A 25,359-nucleotide genomic window follows, 5' to 3' on the forward strand; every position below is an offset into this window, starting at 1 on the left:
CTACTATGTGCCAAGCACTGAGCTCTGTCATAAAAAAACAATATTTTAAATTATTTATAGCAGGCAAGTGAATAAACAAGTACACTGTGCTAAGTGCTATTTGGGGGTATCTACTTATAGCTGTTGGAACCAAGAGAATGGTGCAATTAATTATGAGTGGAAATGATGAGCAGAAATGTGAACTGCAGATACATGTGGAAGCACATTCTAGGATGAGAGTGCTGGGGAAAAATCGCAGAGTCTTGGAAGGCAATGCAAGTTAGGTAATAGCAAATAATCCTGTGTGACATAGAGGATGTGGCAAGAATGGTGGGAGATGATAGAGAGAAGCCAGTTGAGATCAGATTCTGAGAACCCTGAAGAGCTAAACAGTATGGTCTCTATTCTGGAGGTGAATCGTCAGTGATTGTGATCAGATGATATGATAATCTAGGATGATCACTCCAGTTACAGATGGAGAAGAATTTGCATTGCAAATCCCAGGTTTTGAATTTTTCCACACTATACAGAAAAAAAAATTGAGACTGAAGTTTTTGGTTATAAATCTCAATTGCCATGGCTGTTGCTTTTAAACGGGAAACACAGTTTTAGTGAAATTACTGGTGAGTAAAATATTCCTCACGACCCAGTAAGCTATAGGAAAATGAGATTATTTCTACGTATTTTGCAATTAAAGCAGAGGGTCATGTGGTGGAGGCACTGGGTGTCTGACTCTCTTTTGATCCTCAGTAATGAATCTCACCAACAGAGAAAGAGGCCGAACTAAAACCAATGCTCAGTGGAAAGCAGCTATTCGTAGGAAGCATAATTAGAGTTCCAGGCCAATCCCAGTTGAACTTCCACTTTTGCCGCTCCTGTGGAAAGATCTACATTTGATACAGTAAAGACCATGTTCCCAAACCCTGGCCCCAGGTGCTTGGAACAATGATATGCACACACCCTAAGGTAGTTAAGCCATTAAACTGGACTGGTATACCCATTGCCACCCAAACCATGATCTGCTGGTAAGCATCTTTGGCATCACCAGGTAGCTTGTGAGAAATGCAAACTATCAGGTTCTAAGACCTCTTAAATCAGTTCATATTTTACCAAGATTTCCAGATTATTCATATTCACATTAAGTTTTGAGAAGCATAACTCCAGATGCATCTTTGTCATTAGCAGGTAGCTTATCAGAAATGCAAAATCTCAGGCTCTATCCAAGACCTCCTGAATCAGTTCACATTTTACCAAGATTCTCAGATTATTCACATTCACATTAAGTTTTGAGAAGCATAACTCCTGAAAACAAGTCTGACTCTCTTGAAAAGTTAAGAAAGAAACATAGAAAACACAGGAGTTATTAACAGGCTAGAAAGAATCAGACATATGGATGATAACTGTGTTCCTGTTTATGAACAATTACTGAAATGGAAACCCCATGACTCCTTTTGCTACAGAGAGAGGTACTTGGAACTAGACTCTCCTTTGAGTTCCAAATGTTCAGATTCCTCCTGTAATATTTCTGTTCTTGGTTTTCCATGAGAGTACCGTCTTTCATGTAGAAACTTATACCTCTTCCTCCTTGGAACAAACTTGAGATTCTTTGTTTCCTACCTCAAAAGTTGCCACAATAAAGCACTACTTATAGCAGCAATCACTGAGGAGCTAATGTGAACAAATCTCTAATTCAACCCCATAATTCTAGGAAGTGCAACGATTTCTTTTGTGCATAAATTTGGCAGCAATTCATTTATGGAGCCAGAGTTTGTTAGTGAGGGAAAAGCAGATCACTCCCATTTAGGAAATGCATTAATCCCCTCAGACAGAAGGATGACATTCCTTGCACAGAAAAGGATCTGAAGAAGAAAAGAAGCCATATAAAGGGAAGATTGTTCTCCCTTTTCAGAGAGAGAGTAGGCAATATTTGCTCAGAGTACCATGGGAGAAGAAGAGAGGGCTGTATGTAGATATTCCAATTTTAAATTCAGGATTTTTGCCTTATTCCCAAGACAATGCCAGGAGAGTCTGCCTCTATGTTCACACTTTCTTTTGTTTTCATAAACTTCTTCAAAGAATGGAGTATCTACCATCAACATTTTGTCTGGCCCCATTGCAAGATCTTTAACTTTGACCAAATTATTTAATCTTCTGTTTCTCCATTCTTTTATCTGCAAATGGGGTCCATAAAATCCCTGTCATTCCTCCTATGTGATATTATATACTAATCAAATCCAGTTATACATATATCAATTATATATATATATCAGTAATTTTCAATGCCAATTGCATAAATTCAAGATATTCTTAAAACATTCTATAGTTATCTTAGTATTTCAGCAGTGGAATGTATTGGCCAAAGAGAATATTAACTATAAAATAAATATAAGAGCTGGCAATCTGGTTGAAATAGCTGGGTAGTGATGAAGATGTCAGGTGATCTAAGGAATTAAGTAAGCCTTCAAACATTGCAACCAAATGCAGGATTTCATGAAAAATAGTGTGAAAATCAGATTTCTATATAACTTAACACATCATATATTCAATTGAACAACTATTTACAGAATGCCTTAACATCGTATTAGAAACATGAAAAATACAACAATCTCAGTTTAACTAGGAGGTAGGTTTTTTTAAAAAATATATATATATATGTGTATATATATATATATATATATAATACTACATGGTAGGTATTGCTAATTTATTTTTGAATCAGTGTTACTGAAGCACAATTAGGCTGAGATAATTAATTAAAATCCCACTAATTATCTCAGCCTAATGAAAGTGGGACAACACTTCACATGCCTCATGAAGGTTGGAAGGAAAAAAATTGAGATAATGTTTGACCTAGGCCTTTATGAATTTGTAAGAAATTTTGTGTGAAATAAGTGAGAAAAGAGTGTGTGAATGGGTGGCTTCAAAACAAGCACGTGCCGTGTCTTCTTGGCAATAAATGTTTAATAAGCATCTGGTAACATCCCACCAATGAGAGGCACCAGTGGGAGGCAGTGGGAGGGAAGAGAGAGACACTGGGCTAGTCTTCCTTTCCTGGAGGTTCTCCCTTCCAGGTCACCCCTGTGATCTGCATCTTTGCAGTCAAGGCCACAGTTCCTGTTGTGTGGTTTGCTTTAAGTTCTGGTAATCTTTTCTTCTTCTTTTTCCTTCTCTTCTATTTATTTAATTATTCTTTCTTTATATCAGCCTGGACTCAGGCATTCTTCTTTTATTCAATGGGGTTATAATCTGTCACTATCATTATTTATTTTCCAGTTAAATTGTCACCATCTTGGCCTCTGAAGGCCCTGCAAGCTGGCTCTACTGTCCTCTTGGCATGTCCTAGGATTCTTTGAGCACTTTCTTGCTTCGAGGCTCTACAAAATGTTCCAGGCTCATGTTGTCCTTGTATTGCACCCAGACCTGGAATGAGCCACTTCTCCACGGAGTTCTGGTTCCTCTTCATGACACAAGGTGAGCTCATTGTTATTGTGGTGCTGCTTCTAGACTCATTCAGCAAACACACCTAGAGAAAGACTATCAATTTATAATGATAACCCCACGTGTAATCTAACACCATAGGATGCTTCTAACCTTCCCCTTCCCATATGTTTAACTCCCTTCTCCAACCATCAGAAAACTGGTTCCCATTATTCTTAGCGTATATTTATTTATTTGTCCTATCCTAGAATATGTGGAAATTAGTTTCAGAATTACTAACTCATATTACTGAAAAAAAAAAGCCCCTTCAGTATTAAGGATGTTAGCAGGTCTCTGCTTGTCACTAGTTCTAGGATATTGTACCATTCCTTACCTGTTTCCCTAAAACACCATGAAACTTTTGCTAATAGTCTTTTTTTATTAAATATCCTTTATGTATCCAATTTGACTCTGACATCTATTCTCTACTGGGATAATAACTGAGAAAATGGGCTGGAGAATGACAACTTACAAGGAGGTTACAATATGTAGCAAGAGTCAATCTGCCCTAGTGCTGTCCATCTGCAGGCACTGAGCATTCTGCGATAGCACCACTGGACTGTCTAGTTCCCCAACTAATCATGAACGAAACTGTAGTAAACTATGCAAGAACTTTATAGTATGAGATGTATGTAGACAGAAATCTACAAAAAGGAATTCACCATTTACCCACTTTAAAGAAGTGAATACATAATATTTTAGATCAGCCAGTTATTCCCACTCTGACTAATGACTTCTTGTTATTTTAGCTTTTCAACTTGTACGTAATCTGGGTGACACATAACTGATACCTCAATAGCTATGTCACAATTAGAAGATTCATGAGGAAATTTCTACAAAAAGCCATGTCACGATGTGGCAGAGAGACATTTTTAGCTGGAAAACCTAAAATTTCTCTAGTAACAACTTGAATGTGCACATTACTGTTCTGAGTGTTCATAGACATTTCTGGAAAGAAGAAAAATCATAGCTGAGGTCACAAGATTGAGTAAAGAAGTTATCTAGTTGTGTAGTCAAAGTTTGTACTATGAGGCATACTTTTTATGTATTACATTTTATAATAATTAAAAATAATATAGTGATCATGATAATGGGAAACACGGAATTCCTAAGCACTACAGCTAAGAATTTAAAGTGCCACAAACTTTCTTAAGGGAAATGTAATTCTTTTATACTGCGTTTGGTGTCAATTGTTCATAATATTTGATTCAGAAACAAAATCTTCCCTAATTTATTCTATAAAAAATCATAAGAATTGACTGAAGAGGCTTGTGGTAAATCATTTTTATAACATCAATACAATCAATAATTAAATGTAATAATCATCACATTTGATAATTAAATCTTGAAAACTTGTAAAGATTTTTAACATTGCTAGATTCCTTAAATCTACTTTGATAAAACTTTTAAAATATTATAATTTGGTTCAGTAAGTGATTGTGAGCAATTACTTACAATGTGTTAAAAGAAAAAAGCAAGACATATGGGAAATCTAACTATTGACCGATTAAGAATATTAAGAATTATGGACACAGTTCATTAGAGTTTGAAAAACAATGTTATAAAATATAAATTATAGAAAATAAATTGGTCAGTTTGGGAGGATGCTAGTAAATCAACTTATTATTTTTAAAAACTGATAAATAATTGGAGAAAATAAAGAATTTGTCTACCTTTTCCTGTTAAAAATATACCACTGGATAACCAAATAGAAGTTGGGAGACATTTTTATTTATGGAAGCATTCCCAGTAACACAGGAAGAGAGTAATAAAATTGGGAATTGGGTTATCACAATTGTGTCACACCTAATGAATTAATAAATCTAAGCATTGTTCTTCAATGGCTGCTGATATCACAAAAGAGCAATAACTAGACATTATGTGTGCCATGATAAAGGAATACAACAGTGCTTATGAATATGAAGTATTTTTACCCCCTCAAAAAGCATCAAACCTAAGTCAGGTCAAGCCTCTAGACCCAACTATTAATTTAGAGGAAATACAGATGTGGAGGAACATGCTAAATAACACCTTGATGATACAATCATTTTAAAATCTCTACAGTAAATTTTTTTTCTGAAAAAATAAATTCCAAGAGAATAAAAAATAATGGAGATGGGCACCTATAGATTAAAAGAGATTTAAGAACTCTATCTACCAATTGAAAATGTCATTTTCATGTTTTAGATTCTGATGCAAACTACTAAAAGTATGACATGAGTCAATTGAAGAAATTGACTGGATTTTTGATGATAAGAAAGGATTATTGTTTTATTTTTAGCTGAATACTAGTCTAGGAATTATGTTCAAAAAGTTTTTGCCTTTCATTGAAATAAGTTCAGATAAAATGACATGATATCTGGAATTTGCTTCAAAATCATTTTGGAGAGGAAGAAGTAGGTAAGGGTTTAGCAGAAACTCAACTGGCCGTGAGTTAATAATTGCAGAATTTGGGTGATGGGTACATGCAGGTTCACAGTTGGTCTTAGTTTTTATGTGACTGAAATTTTCTATAATAAAACATAAAAATAAGTAAATAACAAACGTAAAAGGTAGATAGATTGTGGCATTCCATTTTCGTAGATGAAGTAAAGAAGGGAAAACACCTCATGTTTTTTTTCAAAGTGAACCAAATTGCTATTACATGTTTAAAAACCATCTAATACATGTTTAAGAAACTCCTTTTGTCTGACTGAAATTTCCAGCAGCCAAAATTTTAGTTGCATTTGCTTTCTCTCATTCATCTATTAGAATGCCTGGGCAAACCAGGAAACTCAGAAAAAATAATATGGTGTTTATCATGGCCAAGCACAAATATCAAGACATCTGCCTCCTTGCATTGTAATTCTAACTCGTTAGTGTCACTATACAAGAATGCCATCAATGTCATGATATATGTTATGACATAAATAATTTATTGTATTTTCTTACTGTTTTTCTTTCTTTCTTTTTAATGATGCAGGTGATTTTAATAGAGGATCAAATAACTATTAATTAAAAGTATGTAGTCGATTAGAAAGGATTATTTTGAATAATAAAAACAACAATAAAGATTCTAAGATGCATATTCAGTGAAAGAAGTTTCAGGACCACATTTATACTATCATTCCATTTTTGCAAAACAAACAAACAAGAACAAAAGCAAAAGCCACACACACACACACACACACACACACACACACACCCCAGGACATTTCTGTAAGTTAGAGGGAGGGCACTATTTATATTTACACAGGAATCATCAGCATGATACAGGAGTGTCAAGAGGAAACCAGGATGTTTAACCACCTTCATGTAAGGGAATTTGTATTCTGCATTACACATTTCTGTAAATTTGTGTTAACAGTGAACATGCACTATCTATAATAATAAAATTAATTTTTCCATACTTAAAAGTATCCCTAAAAAGCTAATTGAGTTAATCATAAACTTGGATCTCAAGTCTGGTAGCTCTAGTTCTCTCCAAACTACCTCCCTTTGTTCTAGAGTCCATGGGTTGTCTTTCTTCCTAACGTGCTCCATGGTATTTTAAATTTATGTATCCTCAGGACATCCTCTTCTCCTGTTCTCTTATTATCAGAACCCACTGTTAATCTCTTCCTGACAATCTAGCCATTGCAAAGCTCCCAGGTTTGCCAACTTTTATTATCCAAGTATCCACAGCAGCAGATTTCTGGTACTATATAGTCTTAATTTTTGTCCTTTGGATTTTTTCAAAGATAAATTGCAGTGTCTATTTACATGGATGATGGGTGACTACTCCCTTTTGCTGGTTCCTGTTGCTGATGAGACAAAGGCAAGGACCTTTGCTGAATTCCACATCTGCTTGGTTCACTAGCTCTATTTTCAGTATAAGCGGTGAGCCACACTCAGGTGACAGTCTTGCAGACGGTGCTATTGTTCCTGGGAAGATGGAGAAAGAAAGTGCATGGGATCAATATAAACTCATTCCTCTGGCAAAACATAACAACTCAAGGCACATGCATTATAAATGTTGGGTCAGAGGCACCATCTTTTTTTTTAATTTAAGCTTATTATGGGGGTACAAAAGTTCAGGTTATATATATTGCCCATGCCCCCCCATCCCCCCTAGTCAGAGCTTCAAGCTTGTCCATTCCCCAGACAGTGTGCATCGCACTCATCATATAGGTATACACCCATCCCCTCCCCCCACCCCCCACCTCTGTCCGATACCCAATTGGTGTTATTCCCAAATGTGCACTTAGGTGATGATCAGGGAAACCAATTTGCTGGTGAGTACACATGGTGCTTATTTTTCCATTCTTGGGATACTTCCTCATAGAATGGGTTCCAACTCTCTCCAGGAGAACAAAAGAGATTCTATATCACCGTTATTTCTTATAGCTGAGTAATACTCCATGGTATACATATACCACATTTTACTAATCCACTCATGAACTGATGGGCATTTGGGTTGTTTCCACATCTTTGCAATTGTGAATTGTGCTGCTATAAACATTCAGGTGCAGGTATCTTTGTCATAGAATGTCTTTTGTTCTTTTGGGTAGCTGCCCAATAATGGGATTGCTGGATCAAATGGTAGGTCTACTTGAATCTGTTTAAGGTATCTCCATATTGCTTTCCCCAGGGGTTGCACTAGTTTGCAGTTCTACCAGCAGTGTATGAGAGCATTCCTGTCTCTCCGCATCCATGCCAATGTGTATTCTTTTGGGACTTTTTTGATAAAGGCCATTCTCACTGGAGTTAGGTGATATCTCATTGTGGTTTTGATTTGCATTTCCCTGATGATTAGAGATGTTGAGCATTTTTTCATATGTTTGTTGGCCATTCTTATATCTTCTTTTGAAAAATTTCTATTCATGTAGTTTGCCCACTTTTTGATAGAGTTGTTTGAAAAGAAAATCTTACTGATTTTTCTGAGTTCTAAATAGATTCTTGTTGTCTGTCCTTTATCTGATGTGTAGTATGAAAAAAATTTTTCCCATTCTGTAGGTTGTCTGTTTACTCTTGTGACTGTTTCTTTGGTTGTGCAGAAGCCTTTGAATTTAATCAGGTCCCATTTATTTATTTTTATTGTTGCTGTGATTACCTTAGGAGTCTTCTTCATAAATTCTTTGCCTAGGCCAATGTCTATAAGAGTCTTTCCTACATTTTCTTCTAGTATTCTAATAGTTTCACACCTAAGGTTTAAGTCTGTTAAAAACCAGCATAGAATTATCAAAGACAGAAATGTAAAGAACACAAACAGTTGATGATGGAATTGGTTTACATTTAGTATTGGAAATCCTATTTGAAATCCAGAGAAGAGCAACCAAGTGAATAAAAATATGTCAGTTAGTAGATGAAAAAGAATATAAGAAAATTTCAACTTTTTTTCCCCAGTGGAATTTAATAATGGTTTATTCCTTAGTTGACTGACTGAATAATCTGGCTCAGCACAAAGGTAGTCTCTGGGAGATAATCTTTCTGCCATTGTATTCACAGCTACTCTAGGATTTGTAGGCTGTGCTAGTCAATGTGACTCCAGAAATGCTGAGCAGAGCACAGGCACATATTTACTCCATCACACACACCCACTGAGCATGAAATCAGACTTCAGCTGGTACCGAGGCAAAATTCACTATGAGATAAAGATTGTGAAGTTTGCATTTAAGTTAAAAAAAAGTTTTCATGTGTTAAGAATGGCTACCATGATGATTAAACATATAAGATAGTGCCCTTATAAAATTTAATCCAAAATTATAGACTTCTCCATTCATGTCCTATGCCTCAGTTGGAACGTGTTTAAAAGTAAATGGGTAACATTGTTTTATGGTTCAAAGAAGACAAATAGCATAATATAAAGGCACATGTTTGTAATATCTACAGCTATTCAAACAAGTTTCTCTTCACAGAGTATAAATCTTTCGCCTTTTACTGGTTTTCTTTTGTAAGAATTCAATTGATTCTCCTGAATTTCTACAATACATAGTACTAACATCTGTAGGAAGAAAAAATTTTCCTTTTTTATTTCAGCACATACGCCTTCCATTTTATACATCTGTGTGCTTGAAATGGCGACTGATTCCTAATCAATGTGAAAAGTTAATGAAGACAATAGTCATTCTTGTTTGTTCTTCACTTAACTACTGGTTTTCAATTTGAGAGTTTGTATCATTTATATTTTAAAATAATATTTCATATTTTGAAAAATAATACTTAAAATATTAATTTTAACAATACTCTTAATAAATATCTTTTTTCTATTTTTGTAAGAGGTTTTGTTTTTATAAGAAAAGTGATCAATTTCATGAAGTGACTTTTTCTCAAAAATATGATAAATTTATATAAATCATAAAAATCGTCATAATCATAATAAAAACAAACACCTAAGCGATAACAACCTAGTTAAGAAATAGAAAATTTTCTCTAATGCTCACTCAAATGCCTTTTTAATCACCTATATGGTGCATTTTCTGTTTTGTTTTGTTTTTGATTATAGATTTTGTTTATGCTCATCAAAAGTAATCTTTAAAACACTGAGAAATATAAAGAATAAAATGAGCAATGTGAAATTTCTCCGCCTAGCAATGAGCACTCTAAAGTTTTTATACACTTTTGATGTTTATTATATATGGACATATTTATGTGTTTGCAAAATATAATCATACTATTTTAACTTGGGTTTTTTATTATTTATAGCTGTTTGCTATTATAAATATTATTATTGAAAGTTAAATTCTTTGTGAGAATCTCTGATTGTTTCCTTGTGAAAGATTTTTGATAGTGAATTAATGGGTATGAACATTGTTTAGTTACTAAGTATTCCTAAATAGCTTTTTTAAAAGATGAGAGAAATCTTACATTTCAAGAATATATTTTAACCTTTATTGTACAATAATTCCTTACTTATAATAACTTACAACGATTTTTAAGTGTTCATAACTTAGCATGCAATGATTTTTTAAATACTTATATGAAACATTCACACTGCTTCCTTAGGCTATAGACAGATTGCTATTTATATTTCTTTCTTTCCTTAAAGTTTGTTTTCATCTGCACTTTTATCAAACACTTTTTAAAATTCATATTTAACAAATGTCATTTTATTATTAAAGATTATGCAGTACAAAAGAAAGTGAAAAATCAGCTAAAGTATTTATGCTTTCAAGGTCTATGTGAAATAGTGTATTCTGGATAGTATGCTGATGGTGATTTTCCACTCATATCTTAGGTCGGATTTGACAAAGTCAACTGAAATTTCACAGAAGATGTCAAACCAGGTGCGCTGTAATTCCATAATATCTATACTGTATATCATACTTGTCTGTGATGAAATTCTACTCCACCATTTTTTTCTTAAATCTGACATATTGAGGACCACAGAACAAAGTTAAAACGACAGATATTTATTAAACGTCTGGCTGCTCTAGCTAATGGGGCTGAGCATATCTTGCATTTCTAGTTTCAGCTGCCAGTTCCTAAGCAAGTGATTCTGCTGATGAGTGTTTTTGGCGGGGAAGAAGGGAGGAGGGCAATATGATTTGTGGAAAAGTGCACGTTTAATGGAGAGTGTCTTTAGGGTTGAAAGAAAAATGCCTTCAGAGCTTCTTTATCCTCTTAAGTGGATGCTAGGACACCATCACTACAGTCCTCATGAAATGCAGCAGGAGAAGGTCAAGAAAAGCCAGCCCACCCAAAGATGTGGAGAAGGCTTTCAACGCATTAAGAGCATAATAAGATCTGGCAACGGAGTTTGGATAGGGATGTGGGGAAAATATTCTTTGAGAGGTTCTTTTTACCTCATATTTTTGATATTTTATTGTATTGAATTATTTTTATTTTGAAACTTCCTCCTAGGTACTTTTTGTTTCAAAAATGCAAACTACATTGAAAGTTTGACATGTGAGAAAAAGTTAAGGAAAACTTCATTAAACTTTTTAGCACAGCCCATATCTGGTTGAATAGCATCCCTTTCGCCATGAATACGTCATGCCATGGCCCATTAGACCTCAACAAGGTATGCTGCCCTGGCTCAGTCAGCCTTCTTTACACATATCTGAGCTAACATTTTCAAAGCTCAGGTGGTGGCTTATTTGTTTGTTTGTTTGTTTGTTTCTTTTCCATAGCTGCATTGTCCAATCTCTATTCCTTTACTACTGTCTACTTCTATTTTCCCACACATAATCCAATGTTAAATTCAATTTTTTATTACTATTCTCAACAGTTGTCAGGTTTAGTAGTTTACCATGAATGATTGATTTTTTTCCTACTTCCTTGGACACACATGGGGATTTCATGTATAAATAATTCACAAGAAGAATGTTGAGCATGGCACTCTGCAATTCCTACATTATCCTGGTGGTCGTGATTTTATTGGGTACATATGCAGCCATAACCCTCCTTGATTTGTGTACACCTCCCTGCCTTCCCCAGACCTCAAGGGTCTCCTTTCAAGGACCGCAAGACTTCTCTTTCCCTGTCAAGTTCAGCCTGGCTTTTCTCCCAATGCTCTATCTCTCCCCGCCTCCTGCCCTTCCATAATTTCATGCAGGAACTCAAGTTTAATAGAACTTTCAGTCACCTTTTGATTTATAGTACATCACAAACCTTTTCTGAATATATCTTGGGTTTAAAGATAAAAAGGAAGATGTGAAACAATCTAAGAAGTAATAGGGTAGGACTCTGCGTAGGTGAGTCCTTAAAAAGAGTATTCTGTCCTCTCCCCTTTTTTGTCATATAATGTAGTTCTATTGTGTGCGCCTTTACCTCAGACATTCACATATTTTTACATAAGCATTTTCAAAAGGCTTTAACAGCAAGACTCACCAATAATAGATACTTTTCTTATGTGACTTGACTTTACAAGCCAATTTAGTCAACATATGCAAATACCTGTTTTTTTTTGTTTGTTTTTTTTTTGAGACAGAGTCTCGCTTTGTTGCCTGGGCTAGAGTGAGTGCCATGGCGTCAGCCTAGCTCACAGCAACCTGAAACTCCAGGGCTTAAGCGATCCTACTGCCTTAGCCTCCCGAGTATCTGGGACTACAGGCATGCACCACCATGCCCGGCTAATTTTTTCTATATATATTTTAGTTGGCCAGATAATTTCTTTCTATTTTTTAGTAGAGACGGGGTCTCGCTCTTGCTCAGGCTGGTCTCGAACTCCTGAGCTCAGAAGATCCACCTGCCTCGGCCTCCCAGAGTGCTAGGATTTCAGACATGAGCCATCGCGCCCGGCCAAAATACCTGTATTTTTGAAGACATGTTAGTAACACACAGGGACTTTATATTTAACACATAGATGTAAAGTGGCACTAGAATTGGATGTAATTGCATATATCTGGGTCTGTTTGGGAAAAGTTTTTCCCTTGGAATGCAAATTGTTGACATATTAGCAACATTTTCAAAACGCAGAGTTGTAATTTTAAAAGGATTCACCTAAACCCTAAGCTCAGCAAGAAATCATTACAAAATTCAATTTTGTCATTAATTTGTGTAATAAGTATCCAAAATATACTTTTGGAGGCAATCAGAATGCACTAAGAACAATAAAGCTTGAGTCTTTCTATAATCTAGAGGATCATTTTAGTCTGTTTGAGAAAGAAAAAGTAATATTATGTTTGAAGCCAGTGACATGTAATGGAAGGTGCTAGAAGATCTGGGTTTGTGGGTTCATGTGCATTTTATGTATTCAAACAGAGTTCAAATACATGTAGATATTGATAGAGATTTAGATATCCAGATACAAGAAGGTCAACTCCCAGAAGATTTATTACAAATAGGACATTGCTGAGGCATACAGTCATCAGTCTGGCCAAAGTCAAAGTGAAGGAGAAAATCCAACAAGCTGGAGGACAAAAGCATCAAGTAACTTATGAAGGAAAACCCATCAGACTAACAGTAGATTTCTCAGCAGAAACTTTACAAGCCAAAAGGGACTGGGGTCATATCTCTAGTGTTCTTAAACAGAGTAATTGTCAGCCAAGATTTTGTATCCTGAAAAATTAAGTTTCATAAATGAGGGAGAAATAAAATCTTTTGCAGACAAGCAAATTTTAAGGGAGTTTGTCACGATTAGATCTTCCCTACAGGAAATGCTCAAAAGTATTCTAAACACTGAAAAATACAGTTGATATGCACCACTATAAAAACACTCAAAAGTAAAAACTCACAGCTCCTACAAAACAGTAATACAAGGGAGAATACAAAGTGAAAAGGTAACAATCAACATGATGATAGCATATACAGTCTTTTCATCAGCACATGGGACCTATTCCAAGATAGATCATATTTTATGCCATTAAACAAGTCTCAGCAAATTTTAACAAATTAAGTTCATGCTATGTACATTCTCAAACCACAGTGGGATAAAACTTAGAAATCAATTCCAAGAGGAACTCTTAAAACTACATGAACACATGGAAATTAACCTGCTGTGGAAAGATCCTTGGCCAATGACAAAATCAAGATGGAAATCAAAAAATTTTTGGAATTGAATGACAAAAGGGACACATGCTACCAAAATCTCTAGGATACAGAAAAAGCAGTGCAAAGGGGATAATACATAACCTTAAATGCCTAGATGAGAATGAGAGAGAGAGATCACAAATTAACAGTATAATGTCACATCTCAAGGAACTAGAAAAAGAACAAACCAAGCACAAAACTAGTAGATAAAAAGAAATAATAAAGATCAGACAGAAATAAATGAAATGGAAACCAAAAACTACAAAGGATCAATGAAACAAAAACGTGGTTTTTTGAAAAGATAAAATCTAGCTAGATTAACTAGAAATAGAAGAGAAGAATTCAAATACACTCAATCCAAAATGAAAAAGGAGACATTTACAGCTGATACTACAGAAATACAAAATATCATCCAAGACTACTAAATAAACCTTCACATACACAAACTAGAAAATATAGAAGAAATGGATAAATTGTTGGAAACACACAACCTCCTAAGCTTGAGTCAAGAAGAAATAGAAATCCTGAACAGACCAATAATGAGCAGTGAGATTGAAACAGTAATTAAATGTCTCCTAAAAAAAAGATCATCAGAGACTCAGAAGTAGGGAGAGCAGGATGAAAAATTACCTGTTGGGTACAGTGTACACTATTCAGATGATGGGTATATTAAAAGTTGAGACTTCTCCATTACCCAACTCATCCATATAACAAAAGATCAATTGTACCCCCTAAATCTATTTAAATAAAAAATGAAAAAAGAATAAAATCCTGCATATGCCACAAGCACCAAATTGCTTTTACCTGAAGTAGTGTTATTGGGCAATATGATGAGAGAGACCAAGGATTCGTTCATTCCCCATCCCCATGCAAGCAGTAGATATGGGGGGAAATAGGTAAAGAACATTCTGAAAAATCAATTTCCTCAAGCAACGTCTAATTTAGAGAAGCAAGACACAAAGACACGCATGACTTAAATATAGCAGATAGCGAGAACTCTTGTGAATGGCTTAATTTCAGTATACTAATAAAATTCATAACATTAAGTAAGATATTTCTTCTAAAACTCCATTAATTAAATTATTAATTCAACAAATATTTGTTAAGACTTTTGAAGATCACACCTATTTTAGGTGTTTTTGTGGATTCTTTGGATACATAGTTGAATAAAATAATATTACTTATATGGAAGATACATTTCAGAAACAAGATTAGAACTGAGAGAAAAGATTATGTAAAACACTATTTAAATTTGAAATGTATAATATACCAAAATATTTTCAAGACAAAGTATTATAGAAAACTTGTGCAGAGTAATAACCATGAAAAAAATTATTTTTAATGAATACAATGTACTTCATTTTACATGGTTAACAAAATTGTGTCATCACTGTGCCTGGCTGGTGGTAAAATATTCTATGATTTCTGAGTATTTTTGTGACTTTTTGTGCCAAAGCTAAAATAAAAATGCATTTTATGCTTATGGGAGGAAATGGATTTACACAGGCACTGAAATTAATAATACTGTTTAATAAACATTTAACATAGTAATTTAAAAATTTTATATAACATTCTTTAAAAAATATAATTTAACAATTTAAAAGGACATTTAAAAATATTAAAATAGCTCAGAAATTAATTTTTAAATTTTAATCCTAGCAAATTATATAAAATATCAGTCAAACCTGTATCCATCTCAAAAACTTATAATGTTGACTCTTTATCTTTGTATCTTAAAAATTTTAAGTTAAATAAACAGAATATTTCAGATAATATGAAACCTCTTTGTTATTCTCTCTAACTCCAACCCCTTTCTTCTTTTCCTGGAAAGCAAATACTGTTGTGTACTTGTTTTGTATAATTTTGGTCTATGTTTTTAAATGTTACTGAATATTTGTATCCATAATTAATATGCCTATCTATTACAATTTAAGTAATTTTTATAACTTCTCTTTTTTATTTAATATTATGTTTTTGAGATGAATTCAAGTTCATATAATAGTTTTATTTTGACTATTTAAATTGTTATGTTTATTTATTTTATAAATATAGCATGTTTATTCTTCCATTGATATTCTCTTTGCCAATTAGAATGAGGTTTGCAATATGTTTTGCAAGATATACTTTATGAGGTTGAGGAATCTTTATTTTAATTCGATTTTACCAAGAATATTTTAAAATTATAAGTGGCTATTAAGTTTTACATACATATTTTTTGGGCTCCTTTAGTCATGTTAATTTATTATTGTAACAAAGACAACCAGCAGTTAGGTCAAATACAACTGTCATTGATGGTCATTTTCGGTGTCATATAGCTAACGTAATAAATGTATACTATCTTTGTGTAACAAATTTCCCCCAATAGATCTTAATTTTAAAAATTAACAACTTTATTGAGATATAATTTATGTACCTTAAAGTTCACTCATTTAAAGTGGTATTTATTGCTTTTTAATATATTTGCAGAGGAGTATAAACCACCATCATGATCTAATTTTATTTTAATCATCTCCAAAGTAACTTTCTATCCATTAACAAACACTTTCCACTCCCTATTCTTTCTCTCCCACCCACACAATTCCCACCCAGCCCTAGGCAAACACCAATCTACTTTCAGTTTCTATGGGTGTACCTATTCTGGACATTTCACATAAATGGTATCATATAATGTGTAATATTTTATTTTCACTTAGCATAATATTTTGTGATTTTTGAAGTTCATTAATGTCATATCAGTACTTCATTTTCTGTTATTGCCAAATAACATTGTATAGACATGCTACATGTTGTATACCCATGTATTCACTAATGAACATTTGAATAAGTTTCATATTTTGGCTATTGTGATTAAGGCTGCTAGGAATGTTTATGCATGCATTTTTGTGTGGCCATATGTTTTCATTCCCTCAAGTAGAGAGCTCGGAGTGAAATTGGTAGGTCATATGGTAACCCTATGTTTTAACATTTTGAGGAATGGCTGAAAAGTTTCCCAAACGGCTGTACCATTTTAAATTCCCACCAGCAGTATATGAGGGTTTGGATTTCTCCATATCCTTGTTAACCTTTGTTGCTGTCTGTCTTTTTGATTATAGTGTTTGTGAGTTAGTATCTCATTTTGGTTTTGATATACACTTCCCTAATGACTTATAGCATTGAACATCTTTTTCACGTGCTTATTTGAATTTTTATCTTCTTTGGAAAAATGTATGTTCAAATCGCTTGCCCATTTTTAAATTAAATTGGATTGTCTTTTTCAATTTTTGAGTTGTAAGAGTTTGTTTTTAAAATATACTCTGGATACAGTTATCTTATTTTATATGTGATTTGCAAATAGTTCTCTGTTTCTGTGGATTGTCTTTTTCAATTTTTGAGTTGTAAGAGTTTGTTTTTAAAATATACTCCAGATACAGTTATCTTATTTTATATGCAATTTGCAAATAGTTCTCTCATTCTGTGGATTGTCTTTTCAGTTTATTGATAGTATTCTTTGAAGCACAAATATGTTTAATTTTTATTAAGTCCAACTTAATCTTTTATTTTATCACATTTGCTTTTGGTGTCATAACCAAGCTATAACTACCTAATTCAAGATCATGATTTACTTCTGTGCATTCTTCTAAAAGTTGGATAGGTTTAGCTCTTACAGTTAGGTCTCTGATGCACTTTGAGTTAATTTTTGCATGTGGTGTGAGATAGAAGACAAAATTATTTTATATACAGATATCCATTTGTTGCATCAACTAATTTTTTTTCTGTATCTTACCATTCTATTCTTCTTTATTTCCCTTAAATCTAAATGGAGTGAATTGTCTTGATGTTTTCTGGTATCTTACCTTCCTTCTAATTTCTGTTATTAATCCAGTTTGGTCATAATATTTTATTTTAATACACTTTTGAATTTCACTTGTTAACATTTAAATTGATGACATTTGTTAATATTTTCATCTATGTAATAAGAAAATCAGGGTTATAATGGAACTATCCATTTTATTTATAGTCCTAAATTCTTCTGACATACATTATAAGAGCTTATGAAATAAGGTGGGCAATTTTCTCATTTTTCTATTCTTGAAGCAATTTTCTTCATTGATATTCAACAAAATGTCATTTGAATGTAGTGACTTTTCTCCCTCTGTGTGTGTATGTGTGTGAGCGTGCGTGGGCATGTGCACACAGACACACACACACACGCACATTGAGTTATAGGAGGGTAGAAAAGGATTTTTGAAAATAATTATTAAAAATAACCATTCACATTTTTATTCCCTTCATTCAATTATTTATGTTCTAAAACTATTACATTTAATCTATTTTCAAATTTCTTAAAATATATTGGTATTTAGTATGCCAGGTGATGTTCATTGACTATTTTTTGGGTCTTTTTTTCCATTCACAATATTGTCCGTATTTCAAGTCTGTTTCTTCAGTCTTCAGATGTTTGCATATTTTCAGAGTCTTTCTCAAAATCGAGCTTTCAGTGTTGCATATCACTTCTAATATTTTATTTTTGTTATTTTGTGTTGCTTTAAGTCCTATTCATTTCTTTATTGTTTTCTTTCTATTTTCTGAAGTGGAGTGATGAAAATGTGGAGTGATTTTTTGAAGTGATGAAAGTAACTCTGGTTTGATTTTTTTGAATTGATTGTTTAAAATGCTATACTATTTCCTTTTAACTTACTATTTACTGAATTTAATGCTGGCATTTTTCTCTATGTATTTTTTGGCTGCAAGTCACAGATTTTTGATATACCAAGTCTAGCAGTATCAACATTTTTGTACAGTAGTGTTTTTGCAGTGATTAGGATAACTGCCTTTCTTTCTTGCATTATTTTATAGAAATTAGCATAGAGCAAAATGTATGTCTCAAAGCCTTCACACTGTTAAGGTGTTGATGAAAATCATTGGTTGTAGAGAAAATAAAGATCTTATGCCTATTGGATTTATACCCTTGGTCTTATACTCGTTGGATTTAACTTGATGTACTACTTTTCATAAAGATCCAAATTCAACAACAAACTGTTGGAATGGGCCTTAGCATATACTGAGCCCTTGAAGTTAGAGTAAAACTGGGGTTGGTGTCTCTCTTACTTCTTACGTCTTTTTGTCTGCTTATTTTCTGCATTGAGATTAGGGACTTTGTTTATCTACTTCATCTTTCTGATACTTAGCCCTAGAACAATGCCAGGCACAGTATGTGCTTGCTGAATACAATGCAAGGACAGGGGAAGGAGAACCTACTGATTAGGTGTCTCTCATGGCACCGTAGTATACTGGTGTAACAATGGGACAGAAGTTGAGGGGCTAGTGAATGAGCAAGAAGAAGGTGTGTTGAAGTCCTGGTCTGTGGACGGTGCTATTTCAGCTCTCTTGGTCTCAGTTCTTTTCTTTAGATCAAGAACAGGAAAGCAGGGCCTGCAGGGAAAGGACACATTTTTCAAGGGGCTGCTCACCAACACAGGGCACCACAGACCGAAGGCAATGCCCAGAACCAACCCTTAGCTGTCCTAACAAAATATGAATACAAAATCCAGGATCCAGCATCCATTCCTGCTAGCACTGACGGTGGCCACACAAAAGTGACAGGGGAGGATGCCTTGCCTATGGAGCACATTCAGTGCCCCACAGCACATGGTCTCATGATCACTGCCGGCAGATTGTGTCAACGTGCATCTGTGAGTTCACCTTAGATGCTGCTATAACTGGAAAAGGGCGAGAAGAGAACGCCAGCACGGTTACCAGCCTGGCTGAAGGACTGGAGTGGAGAGATTTTGCACGTTTACTGCTTTTCTGTACTCATTGTATCTCCCCACTCCTTAGCCTGGGAAAACACCTGTTTTGCTTCCACACAGCTGGCTGGGTTTTGTTCTGCTTTATAAGTGGAAATGCAATTCCCTTTAGGCTTCGGTGTCTACATTTGTAGGGAAATCTCTTGCTTGTTTTCCTCTTCTCAGTTTCCATTTCAAAATGTCTCAGCAAGTTTTTCTGTAAGCAAGCTGTGCATAAATGAATGTGTAGGAGCATTCACTGCACATTAGAGTCCAGAGCATTGTGGTTCACAGCTGAGAAGTATGTCCAGGAAGCCCTCTAGGGTAAAGGCGAGAGCGGGACAATGCAGGCTCTGAATTAAGACGTGCACGTCTGTCATCAGCACACTGGCTGACTCCACTTCGTCCCATTCAAAAACCAAGTATACATGCAAATTAGTAGATAGGCTTTCCCACTAGGAATAGATTTCAGGCCAGAGGAGGGGTGGTTACAGATTGCGTTAGCTCGTTACATGTCAGCATGGCAGGGAAGAGGGGTAGCAGCACTTCCTCCTACCCCTCTCTCCTTCTTAACAAACTGGGGGCAGAGGGAGTTTAGAATATCCTCTTTTAAATGTTAGTAAAATAAAACAATGAAGGAATCAACTTATAGACTATTACCTATTGGGTACAACGTACACTATCTGGGTGATGGGTGCAGCCCGGACTTCACCACTATATGATATATACATGTAACAGAATTCAACTTGTACCCCCTAAATCTATTAAAATAACAACCAAAAAAAAAAGAATATAGAGCAGAATGAAAAATTTTTTAAAAATATTTTTGTAATACATGATGTAACACTTTCCAAGTAATTTGGTAATTGCAAATAGGAAGAGACAATTTTTGCTGCTCTATCACCAATATATGATTTTTCTTACAACATGGCAAAAATCTGTTGATTTTCTTAATCAAAAAAGTAAGCATAATTTGTACATAAATTTATACCCCTCCATTTTTTTTACTAATTTTCTTGAATAAATATGTATCTATGTTTCTTAAGATGAAGCTCTCATTTCCATTATTTGACTGAATGTGAATGCTAAAATAGGGTAGTAGAGACTTAGTCCACCCCTCTTATTTGACAGATGAAGAAACTGGGGATGCTCAAAGAGCAGTGAGCAGAGCAAGACCCTGCAGCTAGTGAGGATTGCAAGGCTGAAGCTCCCTGGGGGTTCTTCCACCCCAGAGGCCTTCTCTGAGACAAGCAAGAGAGGAGTGAATAAAGGTAGGTGGGACAGTGGCTCCAGCAAGCTCATATTGGTGCACAATGTGCCTAAGCCTGGCAAGCAACAAAGACAAAAACTGTCCACATGTTGCAAAACTTGAAGGCACTTGGAGGAATTCAGTTGATGCACATACCAAAATGTATACTTTTAAGTACTCAATAAAATAACTATACTTCATGCCTCAGCCAGATCAAAGGCGACTCCTTAAGGGAAGCCCCACTGAGCTGAATAATTTTCTCCTTCATTTGCATTTTTATAGAACTTTTTGTGCATAACTATATTATGAAATTTATCACATTTATTTTAATTACCTGTTCAAATGTCACTCTCCAATTAGACTGGGAACATATTAAGCAGAGCACGATTTTTAAATTAGTTTTTCTAGTCCTAATATTTAACTCTGGTATGCAGTAGGTGATCAATATATATTGGGTGAACTGAATTGCTACTTATCGTTATAACATGTGGTTTTAAGGATGTAGATTTTTCTCAGATTTTGCAAAAGCATAAAGTGGTTGAATTTCTTCTGAAAGAGCCATTTAATAAATATTTAGTGACGCTTGCTCCTTGTCAGGCACTGTGTTAAGATCAAGGGTAGAAAGGTGAACCGATGCTATAGCCCTTATTTTCAAAAGGATTTTATTTTAATGGAAAAAATCAATAAGTTATGATAAAAGTATAATAGAAAAATATACAGGCAAAGGACAGGCACTTCCTACACAGGGGAGCTCTTCTAGTAAGCTTTCAAGAGAATGATAAAATATGAGGTGAGCCTTGGAAGACAGATAAGAAATTTAGTAGGAAAGGATCTTTTATACAGGAGAAAAACGGTATATTTCAAAAGGACAGACATTGGTGTGGGTGGTAAGGAGGCAGAACAAGGACAGTGTGGCTGGAACAAGTTAGTCTGGGAAGTGAGTTAACGGTTAAGCAGACAAAGTCCTGGCACAGTGTGGGATGGGGAAGCAGAGAGTGAAGATAAGATTTCACATTTTTGGTAGGAGTGTTGATTTCTGATCTTCTAAAATTAGCCATAAATTTTCCTTCCCAGGAAAGGAAAGAGCTTTCCAGAACTTTTACCTGCATCAATCTACCTTCCTTTTAATATGTGACGCCATCATCTACTTAATCCTGAGAGAAACCAATAAGAGTCACTAATATCTCACTCCTCCCACCCACTCTGGCAAGTGCCTTGAAGACAGTCACTTCCCTGCATCTTCATTGTCACCATCCACGTCTGACCCTCGTGTCTCTAACCTGGACTACTTTGCTGTCATCTTAACTTCCCTTCCTATTTTCATTCTTACTCTCCTTTAATGAAATTCCTGCACAATCTCCTCAAAATGTTAATAGGAAAATGTTTGTCTACCACTTCAACTGTTTAATGGTTTCTAATTTCATGTGGAATAAAACTCAAGCTTCTCACTTGAACCTATACGTCTCTGCAGGTGGTGGCTTGCATTCTCATCGCCAGCCTAATTTCTTGGTGTTTTCCCCCAATGTCATCCTGCTGTAGCCACAGTGACCTCCTTTCAATTTTCCCACAAACATTTATTTTTATCTTTCCATATTCTTCATAGGGCTGGCTCCTTTTCATCCCTCAAGTCTCATCTTCAATGTCACACTTTCTGAGCCTTCTTCAAACACGATATGTAAAGAAGTTTCCCTTTTTATTTTAAAACTTATTTATCATCTTATTGTAAAATAAAATATACAGAAAACGGCTATAAAGTGCATGCACAGCTTAATTAATTATTATGACTCTAACATCTGTTAACAGAAAAAACTTTAGACAAATACAGCTTAGCAGAGTTTATTTGAGCAAAGAACAATTCAAAAATTGGAGAACTCTTAGAACCAGAAGGGGCTCAGAGAGCTCTGCTGGCTGAGCAGTGAGCTTTTATAGGCAGAACACAGAAGCAAGGTAAAGAAATTACTTGACTGGTTATAGATAGGCATCTGCCTTATTTGAGTATGATACAGTTTAAAGTGCCTAGAGGTTAACTGGCAGTTTATGACTGAGTAAGCTTAAGTTTCATTTTAATGTTTACATTGGGCTTCAGTTTGCTCATGTAGGAACCCAAGGCACTGGGGCTATCTTAGCCTAATGATCTCCCACTTAAATTTTTTCTTAACACATCCTGATTAACACATAACCAACCAGCTCAAGAACTATTGCCAGCTACTCTGGAATCTCCCCATGATGCCTTGTCCTAGTAAAAGCCCTTCCATTCTCCTTAAACAAATATTCTCTTGACTTTTAGTAATTCTTTCTTTTTTTTTAGAATTGCTTTTGTTTTATCACACAAGTGTGCCTCCCAAAGTCCTGTGCTTTAGCCTTATCCATTTTTTTGGTTATTGTTTCTTTTGATATACCCTCCCAGTGCACTTTGATTTTTAGGTTCTAATTCTACCCTCTTTTTACATATGTATTTATTTTTAAAATTTATGCACAATTTACATAAAATGCAAAAATGATTTAAGTGTCCATTTCAATAAGTTGTTTCAAATATATGCATCCTTGTAACTACCATGTCATCAGCTCAAAAAGCTTGTTTGTCCTTCTTTCCCACCAAAGAGGCAGGCATCATTCTGATCTTTGTCCTAATAGTTCTTCTTGTTCTTGAATGTTATGTGAAGGAAATCTTTTGTTTCTAGTTTCTTTCCTTCAGCATAATTTAGTTTCATGTATTACCAATTTGACTTCTTTTACTAATGAATAGTATTCCATTGTATAAATACACTATGTTATTTTTAAATCCATTCTCTTGTTCATAGACATATGAAGTTTATTCCATATTTGGGAAAACATCAATAAAATATGGATATTCTTACACAGGACTTTTTGAGAATGTGTTTTCATCTCTCTTGGGAAAATTCCTAAGCATGGAATTGCTGGATTGTATAGTAAGCTTAGTTAAACTTTATAACAAACCACTGTTTTCTAAAACATTTGTACAATGTTACATTCTAACTAGTAATACATGAGTCTATAAGTTGCTTCCCATCTTTGTCAACAGTTGGAATTGTCTACAATAGCCATTTTAATAGGTGTGGGATGGTATCACACTGTGGCTTATTTTATGTTTCCTTGATGACTAGTTAGGTTGAACACTTTATCAAGTGCCTTTTGGAAAACCTTATTTGTAAAGTATTTGTTCAGGTTTTTTCTCATTTTAATTGGATATGGATATTCTGTCTATTTGTATGTTGTAGGAGGGCCTTACACACACACACATACATATCAGACCTTACAAACATACACTGATATGTGTGTGGGTGTGATGGTGGGCAAATGTCAAATGTATGCCTTAAAAATATTTTCTCCAAGTCTGTGGGTTGTCTTTTTATTTTCTTAATGGTGCCTTTTGAAGAGACTGTTTAATTTTAGTGATATCTAATTCATTGACTTTTTCTTTGATGTTTAGTGCTTTTTGTTCACTTAAAACACCATAGCATACTTTCAGGTTACAAAAATATTCACCCTTCCTTCCTCTAAAATCTATTGTTTTGGCTTTTATGTTTATTTATATTACCAAATCTCAAATTCATTATTGCTTATGGTATAATGTACAAATCAAGTTTTTTTTTTTCATACAGATATGTAACAGAAAGCATGGCCTGAAAAAGGAAAAAAAATGTTTTCTGTCTTTTTGCACTGCAGGGGGTATCTCAGGGAGAGTCCCTGGTGGCTCCAGCCAAGCTCCAGACCAGTGGAGGGTACCAACAGATTCTGGAGATGAAAGTTGACAGCAATACCCTGAACCTGAGAACTCTCCCTTAAAAGCTCTGTTTCACTTACAGGGGAGGAGCATTTTGGATTTTGGGACAATAGTCTGCCTTTTTTCCTCCTTTGCTGGCAAAGTAATAAACTTCTCTTTCCTTCCTCTCAACCACTTGTCCTCATTCTTATGATGCAGCCTCGTGGACAAGTGCTGAGCTTTCAGTAACACATACAAAGTAGTTTCAGTACCACATTTTTGAAAGACTATCCTTTCCTTACTGAATTACCTTTGGTGCCTTTATCAAAAATCAAGTGACCTTATATATGTGAATTTATTTCTCTAATATATTCTATTATTCTATTTTTTAACCCTTGTAGGGACCAAGCACCTGGCTCCCTGAAGGTTTGCTGAAACTATCTCTGACATAAGGCAGATTGATTAATAGGAGAATAGACATACAAATTTAGTGTTTATACATGGAAGCCTTCAGAATGAAGACCCAGAGACATAGAGGACATTGCCCATTTTTTTGCTTTGGTTCAACAAAGTATGGACAGCCATATAGAAATATGATTGGACAGAAAATGTATGATCTAATGTTAGTAATACAGTGGGGGAAACCAGCAAGGCTGATCTGTCTAGATTCCTCTTGGATTCTCTGAGCAGGCATTCCTTCCTTCTGGGTGAGGGATAGCGCCCTCACTGGAATG

Source organism: Lemur catta, chromosome 14, assembly GCF_020740605.2.
Source record: "Lemur catta isolate mLemCat1 chromosome 14, mLemCat1.pri, whole genome shotgun sequence".
NCBI lineage: Eukaryota > Metazoa > Chordata > Mammalia > Primates > Lemuridae > Lemur > Lemur catta.